Raw genomic sequence first — 10,803 nt, forward strand, 5'->3', positions numbered from 1 at the left:
CAACACAGACCAAGAAACAACAGCAGAAATAGTGACAAAAAACGGTGACGAAAATCTTATTGATTAACCAACCCAAAAACCCCAAATCCAAACCTTAGATCTTACGATAGTAAGATCTTGAAGACAATACAAATACACGGATCAACAGATGACAATCAGTTGATCACAAGAAGATATACAGACCAATGATCACTACAGATGATCAACAAGACAAATACAAAAAGATGAATAAACCCTAATTTGATAATGAGAGAGACAAAGAAGAAACAGACTGCAATCATTGATGCGTAACTCCTGATACTTCTCTTTTATATTTCCAGCCAACAAAGTTACACATTAAACCCCACACAAAAGGCAGAGGCGATCGGAACCCCTGAAATGTTGCAACTCCAGTCCCTTCAGTTGCAGCCCTTATCCAATATGCCCCTGCACTTATTTCACTGTACATAAATAGAAACACAAGTTTAAGCCACAAGAATTATAAACTTAACATATTTAGCCCTTTTATCAAAATTGAACTTGAGTCTCCATTGGAAAACCCAAGTCTCCTACCACTAGGCCATGGGAGATATGTCGTAAATAAGATGTTCATGCTACTGACTTAGAAAGCTAATTAATAGAGGTGTAAATACATAACTAATGTTGGAAGGAATATGTACACAAGTTTGCATACTTAAACATTCTATTGTGGTTAGTAATCTGCTCTAATTATACATAAATATAATAAAAAATTTCCTTTATTTTAAATAGTTTTGTATAATATTAATTTAGATTTAGTACTTATTGTGATTTGCTAGGTTTTGATGCAGTGAACGTGTGTTGAATTTGGTGAAGCTGGCAAAACTAAGTGTTAATAAAGACAACATACGGGCAACATGTTTATACATTCGAGTTATATGTAATTACATTCTGTTGTATGTTCCTAAAAGTTGATATGTTGGTCAAGAAGTTATTTAACCAACTTACCATTGCATTGTGTATGGTGTCATATGGATCGCATGCCATGTTCGAGAAACCCTAAAATATTGCCTATATAAGAACATATATATGACAACCATTGTTTAGGGGATCGACCAGAGACAACTACTAAAGGCGAACTTGGTTCATATTTGGAGGGTTTTGGAGCTTAATTGAAGATATCTTGCAGTCTGGATCAAGAATACAAACCTAATTAGCGTGTATTCGCGTTAATCGGCTTAGTTTGTTTGTCTTTTCTATTCTGTTCTTTTGACAATGTTTAGCTACTGAGTCTCTAGATCAATACTTGATTCTACCGATATTATATAATATGTACACTTGGCTAGGTGTATGTGGATTAGTAATATGATGAAAATCTATTTATAAATTTAAAACTTACACACGTGAAACCCTTATTGGAATATTCACTTTTGCACACACCAATTTATTGTAGTTTTCATACTTGAGCATTGTATCACAAGTAGTAGTTCCAATGTCTTTCAAAATTGTGTTTTAGTTATGTATTGTAGTGCTCATATCCTTCGATCGATAGTATATCACAATTTTCATTAAATAGTTTATTACCTTTATTTCACGTCACTTGTATAGTAAAACTATGCCTAGTTTTTGTATTAGCCAATTTTAACAATGTAATGCATGTGAGATTAAATATATAAATGTAGTATTTAATCTTGTAGCCTATATAATCATTTATATTATATTAGATCAAAATATATTAATAACCTATTAATAATTAGTTGGTAATTGTTGATGGACCATATTACCCTTATTAACTAATTGGGTTTCCTCTTGGGTGTATAAATAAGGGGCTTATTAGAGAGTTAAAGGGTTACACACATTACACAATCAAAAAACCCTCATAACATCAATATTTCGTCTCTCTCCCCATTACCGAAACTACCCTACTTTCGGTTTCATCACCATCATTAACTTACACCCTAAGGAGGAATCAGATCATTCTGACAATCATGTCGAACTCAATGGCTGCATCTCTGACTGGATTCTCTGCTGGCATGTCTGCTGTAACAGGTATGTTAATTTATGTTTTCCATTACCCTTAAACAGAACTGATCCAACATGTGGTATCAGAGCATATGTTGATTAATCAGTTCTGGTTTTGTATCCATTATTCTGGGATCAAAAATCTGGAAAACGGAATTTTGAAAGTTCATAAAAATCACGGCTGTTTCGAGTCCTGTTACCGAAATCCCTGTTTTCGGAAAATAATTGATTGATAAATTGACTCGAAATCTTAATGGGTAACCTAGTATCCGAAATCTGTTAACTGAAATCATAAAATTTAGACTTCAGATCCCAGATTATGTTTTTATTTTTTGTTAGGGTTCATCATAATGTTCTAAGAAAACTCGAAAATTCCCCAAGATTTGGAATATAATTTAGATTAGTGGGTGTTTTTACTGTTTTGATCTTAATTTTATCTATTAAAGGTTTCGAAAAAACTGTTAAAGAGATAATCAGTTATTATTACGAAATCTTTTGATAATTTAGATCAGCAATAAAACAGGTAACACTATCCCACAATCCCTAAAATTTCGAGTTTTCAGTTATCATCACAAAAACAGCTGTTAACAGGGATTCGAGATCATCAGACTGCGAATCGAGACCATCAGATCTCGACTCGAGACCACAAGGTCTCGACTCAAAATCATAAGGGCTCTCAAATCTGTACTACTCGAGACCAAGGTTGCGACTCGAGACCATAAGGCTACAACTCGAGACTAAGGTTGCGACTCGAGACCTCATAACTAACTCGAGATCTCAAAACTTAGTCGAAACCTAACTCGAGACCATGACTCGAGACCTCACTCGAGATCTCAAAACTTAGGCTGTTTAAATGTGAACTAAAAATACTTGGTTTTGTTAACACTTAATTAATTAATCAGAATCAGATAATTTTACAAAACCAAAATAGCTTCACTTGAATGAGCTTCTGATGTATTAATTCTGGCCAAAGCTGATTTAATACATCTATTTATTGTTCAAGTATTATGAAAGCTATGTTGAGTATGCATTACAAACGTGAAATGTCTTAATTCTGGCCAAAGCTGATTTAATTCATTTATGTTTAGCAGGCTTGACAAGTGCATAACTAAAGTGATTGTCTCATTTCTGGCCAAAGCTGATTTGTCACGATTACTTTGCACACATGCTTAAATGATTACACTTCTGGCCAAAGCTGATTTGTCTTCGTTTAAGTAGAATTTTTAACTAAGTCTATTATTTTGATGTTAGTAATAGACATTATCACAGCTTCATAATTAAAATGGTCATTATTTATGCCTGCCTTAGTATAACATACCCATTAGATCACATTAGGACTTCTTCTTTTGTATCATAACTTGCTCATCTTATTTCCACTATCAGCACCCAATTGCGGGATTCCACCTTTGACTGGTGATAACTTTGCTGAATGGAAGGATGCCCTCATGCTTACACTAGGATTGCTAGACTTTGATTATGCTTTAAGAGAGACTAAGCCAGCGGACCTTACCGCTACAAGTACTGCTGCTGAGCAAATAGTCCATGATAAATGGACTAGGTGTAACCGCATGTCTCTCATGTTCATGAAGCAGTCCATTCATAACTCAATCAGAGGGGCCATTCCTGATTCTGAAGATGCTAAAACCTATTTGGCTTCTATGGAGAATCAATTCAAGGGAACATCAAAGGCACACGCAAGCACTCTTATCCTCAAGCTGGTGACAACTAAATATGATGGGAGGAGCGGCATTCGCGAACACATCATGATGATGCATGATATGGCCAATAAGCTGAAGGGCCTTGAGATGGAAATCAGTGATGGTTTTCTTGTTCACTTCATCATCACTTCGCTTCCTTCGTCCTATGAAGCATTCAAGATCAATTACAACAGTCAGAAGGACAAATGGACGATGAGTGAGCTGATTGCTATGTGCGTGCAGGAGGAAGAGCGTATGAAGATGGATCGCACTACTGATGTTGCAAACTTCACCACCTCCAGCTCAAAGAAGAGGAAGAACTCTTATCAAAGAAAGGATGCTTCTAAGGTTCAAAAGCCAAATCCAAATCCAAATCCTAATACAAGTACACCTTCCAGCTCTAAGAACTCCTTAGGCAAACCCTATTGCAAGTTCTGTAAGAAGACAGGACATAAGCAAAAGGAATGCCCTGACTTCAAGGAGTGGCTGGCTAAGAAAGGTAACGATTTTTTCATGATACTTGAGTCCTTTAATTTAAATGTTCCTGCTAATTCTTGGTGGTTTGATTCTGGTTCTATGGTTCATGTTACCAATTCACTTCAGGGATTCCTTACAATCCGGAAGCTGGGAAGAAACCAAAGAACACTTAAAGTTGGGGATGATCGGGAATTAGAAGTGAAGGCCATAGGAACATTACAATTATTTTTGAAAACTGGTTTATGTATTAAACTTTATGATACCTTATATGTTCCTGAGGTAACTCGGAACCTTGTATCAGGACCAAAGTGACGGTTTTGTCGTTTCTCATGGTCATCGCAAACTCTCTATTCTCTATGATTCCGTTGTTTATGGTACTGGCATTCTGGATGGTGGTCTCTATAGATTAGAACTAGATGATAATTTTTCCAAATCTTTGTTGTCATATAATATTAATGAATCACTCACAAAGATGGAAAAGAAACAAATTCGAGACTTAGAGACTTCATCTATGTTGTGGCATCAACGTTTAGGTCACATCTCAAGAGAACGATTAAATCGTCTCGTAAAGGATGAAGTCTTACCTCCTCTCGATTTCACTGATTTTGGAACTTGTGTCAAATGTCTTAAAGGCAAAATGACATCAGCGAATAAGAAAGGTGCCACTAGGAGCTCTAATTTATTAGAACTCATTCACACTGACATTAGTGGTCCCTATCAAATCGCTGGCATCACAGGACATACTTCATTTATCACTTTCATTGATGATTATTCTCGTTACATGTACTTGTATCTTATAAAGGAAAAGTCTGAATCTCTTACAACTTTTAAAGATTATAAAGCTGAAGTTGAAAAGTAATTAGATCGTCAGATTAAAGTTGTGAGATCAGACAGAGGCGGTGAATATTATGGATGACATACTGATGTGGGTCAAGCTCCTGGTCCATTTTATGAGTTTTGTAAGGGCCAGGGGATTGTGAACCAATACACCATGCCTGGTACACCTCAGCAGAACGGTGTCGCTGAACGAAGAAATCGTACCCTTATGAACATGGTGCGCAGTATGTTAGCCAACACTAATTTACCATTATTCCTCTGGACTGAAGCGTTAAAAGCAGCTGTTCATATACTCAATAGAGTTCCTTCTAAGTCTGTCCCTAAAACTCCTTATGAACTTTGGACAGGAAGGAAACCGAGTCTTAAATATATGAAAGTATGGGGCTGCATTGCTGAAGCAAAACTCTATAATCCTTTCCTAAGGAAACTTGACCTTAAAACAGTTACCTGCTTCTTTATCGGGTATCCTGATCATTCAAAGGGTTATCGTTTCTATTGTCCTTCCCATGTCACCCGTATTGTTGAAACCAAGCGTGCTGCGTTCCTGGAGGATTTCAAGGTCAGTGGGAGCAGTACCAACCCTTACGAAGAATTGCAAGAAGTACAAGACGCGGGGGGAGAGACTCGTCGCTTACCATTACTCCGTTTACTCCTCTTGTACCCCATGCAACTGCACCTGAAGCCACTGCACAAACTCCATCTCCACAACCAGAACCCATCATACCTCATAACGAAGGCACATCAAACGCTCAAAACCAAGACAATGTTGAACCCGAAAATCAGCTCAGGAGGTCATCTAGGCAGAAACGGCCTACTAATTGGGATGATTATGTTACCTACCTAACTGAAATGGATGCTGGAAAGCTCAATGATCCTATCTCTTATAATGAAGCCATTAGCAGTGATCAGTCTTCTGAATGGAACAAAGCAATGATTGATGAGCTTGAATCCATGAAGAAAAATGACGTTTGGGATTTGGTAGAATTACCCAACGGTGTCAAACCTGTAGGTTGTAAATGGGTGTTCAAAAACAAAACTGGATCTGAATGGGAACGTTGAACGCTATAAAGCGAGATTGGTTGCAAAGGGCTACACTCAGAAAGAGGGAATTGATTATCAAGAGGCGTTTTCACCTGTCTCTCATAATGATTCATTAAGGATCGTTATGGCCCTAGTAGCTCATTTTGATTTAGAGCTGCATCAGATGGACGTCAAAACTGCTTTCCTTAACGGAGACTTAGACGAAGATGTTTACATGAAACAACCTGAAGGCTTTAAACCTGAAGGTCAGGAGCATCTAGTCTGTAAGTTGAAGAAATCCATTTATGGGTTAAAACAAGCATCACGTCAATGGTATCTCAAGTTTGATGAAGTCATGAAAGGCAAGGTTTTATGAAGAATCAAGTGGATCAATGCACCTACCTCAAGATGAGTGGGAGTAACTTTACTATACTTGTCCTTTACGTAGATGATATTCTATTGGCAAGTAATAGTTTAGACATGTTGCATGAGTCGAAGCGGTTACTCTCGCATAACTTCGACATGAAGGATCTCGGAGATGCTTCTTACGTCATTGGCATCGAAATTCACCGAGATAGACACAAAGGGATCTTAGGATTGTCTCAAAAGACTTACATAGATCGTGTCCTTACACGTTATAACATGCAACAGTGCAAACCCTCCGTCGCTCCAGTAGTTAAGGGAGATGTTTTCGGTTCATTCCAGTGTCCGACAACAGAGGTTGAAAAGGAGCAAATGAGCCAGATACCTTACGCGTCAATAGTCGGGAGCCTAATGTATGCTCAAGTCTGTACTCGCCCAGATATCGCTTATAATGCTGGAATGCTAGGCCGTTATCAGACTAATCCTGGCCAAGATCACTGGAAAGCAGCTAAGAAGGTCCTTAGATATCTGCAAGGGACGAAAGACTATAAACTGACCTATAGAAGAAGTGATCATTTAGAAGTGGTAGGTTATTCTGATTCTGACTTTGCCAAATGCAAAGATGACAAGAAATCCACTTCGGGCTACATCTTTATGTTAGCAGGCGGACCTATCTCATGGAAGAGTCATAAACAACAGTTAACTACAACTTCCACAATGATGGCAGAATACATTGCTGTTTACAACGCAACCTGTCATGGAATGTTGCTTAGAAATCTAATCACTGGACTCAAAATTGTTAATTCCATTTCTAGACCATTGAAGCTTTACTGTGATAACTCAGCTGCCGTTAGTTTCTCGAACAGTAACAGTTCGACTGGAGCTGGTTTATATCTCGATACAAAATATTTGTTCGTACGTGAACGAGTTGAGGAAAATAATCTTTGTATTGAGTATATTAGTACTAAAGATATGCTAGCGGATCCGATGACTAAAGGTCTCCCACCTAAAGTTTTCGAAGAACATGTATCGAATATGGGACTTACTAAAGACCTTATTTAATGGCATATTGTACTAGCTTATGTTTTAATTAATAAAATTTCCTCAGTTTGATTTTGTATGTCTCTAACATATGTTCTGCCGGTGTAATGACATATAGACAAATATAAATACAAATCAGACGCTAAAGGGCTTATACATATTTTGATCGTAACTATTAGGTTTTAAATTGAGGCTATAGTATGATTAATGGGGGTCCTGAGTCGAATGATGATTCAACGGCTGTATTTCTCTACTATAGTTCTTGGTTTAAAGCTAAAATTGAGTGTTAACTCCTGGCCAGGCTTACCTAATACTCATGATAAATGATTACTTGGCTAAGTGGGAGAATGTGAGATTAAATATATAAATGTAGTATTTAATCTTGTAGCCTATATAATCATTTATATTATATTAGATCAAAATATATTAATAACCTATTAATAATTAGTTGGTAATTGTTGATGGACCATATTACCCTTATTAACTAATTGGGTTTCCTCTTTGGTGTATAAATAAGGGGCTTATTAGAGAGTTAAAGGGTTACACACATTACACAATCAAAAAACCCTCATAACATCAATATTTCGTCTCTCTCCCCATAACCGAAACTACCCTACTTTCGGTTTCATCACCATCATTAACTTACACCTTAATGAGGAACCAGATTATTCTGACAATCATGTCGAACTCAATGGCTGCATCTCTGACTGGATTCTCTGCTGGCCTGTCTGCTGTAACAGGTATGTTAATTCATGTTTTCCATTACCCTTAAACAGAACTGATCCAAATGCAACCTTGATAATACCACGTTGTACAAAAAGGACTTATCGGTTCAAACTACAAAGGGATTTATAGTGGCGGATGCATGATTTATTTCCAGTGGTTTTTTTAGATACTTATTGATTTTTTTCTAAATCATACAAGGTTTTTACTATTGTTCTTCTAAACCAAGTGGGTTCCTGTAAACTCACAAAACATGATTGGAACCGCCCCTAGAGATTTGAAGTATGTAATTCACTTAGTCTACTTTGACATAGTATAAGATTTTTATAAAGAGATTAGCAAAATGTCTTCCTATGTTTTACAATATAATTAATGAAGTGGTAAGTTGCTAGGGTATTTTCGCATAGGTTGGAAATTTAAACCAACTTTCAAAATGAAGTGGTGTACGTGACGTAAAGTTGATGTATTACACATTTCTCACATAACACCTGTCTAAGAGCCTAAGAGGGTAACTTCTTTATTATCGTTAGAGATTATTTTTTTTCCTTGTATTTTTCATCTAAGAGGGTAACTTCTTTATTATCGTTACTATGTTATAGACCCATGTGTTACATGTGTTTAAGGATAGAAAATTAGAAAATGAAAAACTTTAAGATAATCATGGAGGTGATCAAGTTCTTTGGAAAAAAATGCGTGTTTGGGTTTATATATAAACTTGAATGAGTTTTTAAAAATAAATATGTTATTGTTGAGGTTGGTTGTGTTTGAAAGACATAGCAATTATAAATTTTGAATTTGTTTATATTTCATATTATTTCTTGCATCACGCATAATAAATATAAATTTTGATGTGAATACATATAACCCTAATATGAACTATACATACAAAGTTAAAGAAAAATATAACATTACTCATTTTAAATGATGCGTTTAGAATTTTTTTTTAATACAAAAAGATTCGTATATTTTATTTCAAATTAATATTTTGTTATTTTAAAAAGTGTTATCAGATAGAAAATGGAATGAAATTAGTTCATTATCTAAGATTATATATATTGTTTGTATATATGTTTAACATTTGTGAAAATGATAATAACAAATTATAAACATAAGGTTTGAAATTTTATGTTACATCAAATAGTGATGGATGTATATATTTTTGGTTATCTCATCTTCTTTTGATAAGTATAATTTTAGTTATTAAAGTAGAGATATTATATTAAAGTATAGGTAAATAGATAACTAATATTAAGAATTAAGAATATTGAAAAGATATAATCATAAATATAAGATTATTTTAATATATATATATATATATATATATATATATATATATATATATATAGGGAGCCGATAAAATGAAAACCACTCCCAGTTGTAAGAACCGCGAGAACCATTTTCCACCAATCGGACTTTGCCACGTATACAATATTCTTTTATAATCTAAAGGGTATTTTAGTCATTTACCTCATATGTCAAATCTCTCTTTCTCTCTCTGTCAGCATTTAATATCACCAGACTTTCATCACATCTCTCATCTTTCTTTCTCTTAAATCTCTTATAAATATAAAAGAAAATAAAGGGGAAAGGATAAAAGGAAATTGGGCATCTCCTTCTCTCCATCGTCAACAACACAGAAGACCATCTCCTAAACTAACAATCACCAGAAGACCATCTCCCATCTTCTCTCAACCTCCCAACCAAACTAACAATCACCAGAAGAGAGAGTGGGCAGCGACTGTTCGGCGGCGGTAGAGAGAGAGGGCGGCGACTGTTCAAGCAAGGCGGCGCCACCGCCACTACGGTGACGATGATGATTATGATGATACGCGATAAAGATGATGATACGAGATGGCGAAGATGGTGATATTGAAGATGATGATGATGACTGTGGTTGACCGGTGACCAATCCCCGACGGCGCCGGTAGTGACCGCCGGAGTTCCAGTAACGTTTCCAACTTCTCATCTTTGTTTCAAATTCTTTGTAGATCCACAATCTTTGAGCCATTTCGTTATCGTTTCAGGTAGTAGTGGTGATGCGGGGGTTATGGTTTTGACGGAAGTAGTCTTTGGTGGTTCGAGTTTAGGTTTGTTTCGGGTTCACTTCGATTTAGGGAGGTTCATCTCGGTTCGGTTCAAGCCCCAATTCCGGGTCAACTCAATTAACGTCATACTTGTTCGGTCAACTAAAGTCAACCGGTCAACTGGTCAAAGATGGTCAAACTGCCGATCAACAGCAGTCAACGACGGTCAAAGCCAGACCCAGTAAAAGTTTAAACGGCGCGAAATCTTATTAGTTTTAAATTATTACCGTGCAAAACGAGCTCGAACCAAATAATTTGCGGAATTATTAGTTAAAATTTACTTGGATTTACTAATTTTTTCGTTTATATAAGTTGATCATACGTACATATTTGTTTAGTAATTGTTGAAGTTTGAAAAATAACGATAACTTGTGTTGTCGGGGCGGCCAAAAAACAGAGGAAACTCTGCCCATTTTTTTGTAAAGTAAAACGTAAACTTTTTAACGTAAAAAGTAAAACGTAAACTTTTTAACGTAAAACGTAAACTTTTTAATGTAAAACGTAAACTTTTTAACGTAAAACGTAAACTTTTTAACGTAAAACGTAAACTTTTTAACGTAAAACATAAAACGTAAAACGTA

The 10,803-nt window shown here is 35.9% G+C and overlaps 1 long non-coding RNA gene across 1 annotated transcript; it reads left to right on the forward strand.

The window, feature by feature from the left end:
• The first annotated feature begins 9,697 nt into the window (after positions 1-9,697).
• On the forward strand, positions 9,698-10,502 carry LOC110902900. Its single transcript, XR_002571505.2, has 2 exons — positions 9,698-10,083; positions 10,163-10,502. It is a non-coding gene; the product is annotated as an uncharacterized LOC110902900 (long non-coding RNA).
• The last annotated feature ends 301 nt before the right edge of the window (positions 10,503-10,803 follow it).

This window comes from Helianthus annuus, chromosome 15, assembly GCF_002127325.2.
Source record: "Helianthus annuus cultivar XRQ/B chromosome 15, HanXRQr2.0-SUNRISE, whole genome shotgun sequence".
Lineage (NCBI taxonomy): Eukaryota > Viridiplantae > Streptophyta > Magnoliopsida > Asterales > Asteraceae > Helianthus > Helianthus annuus.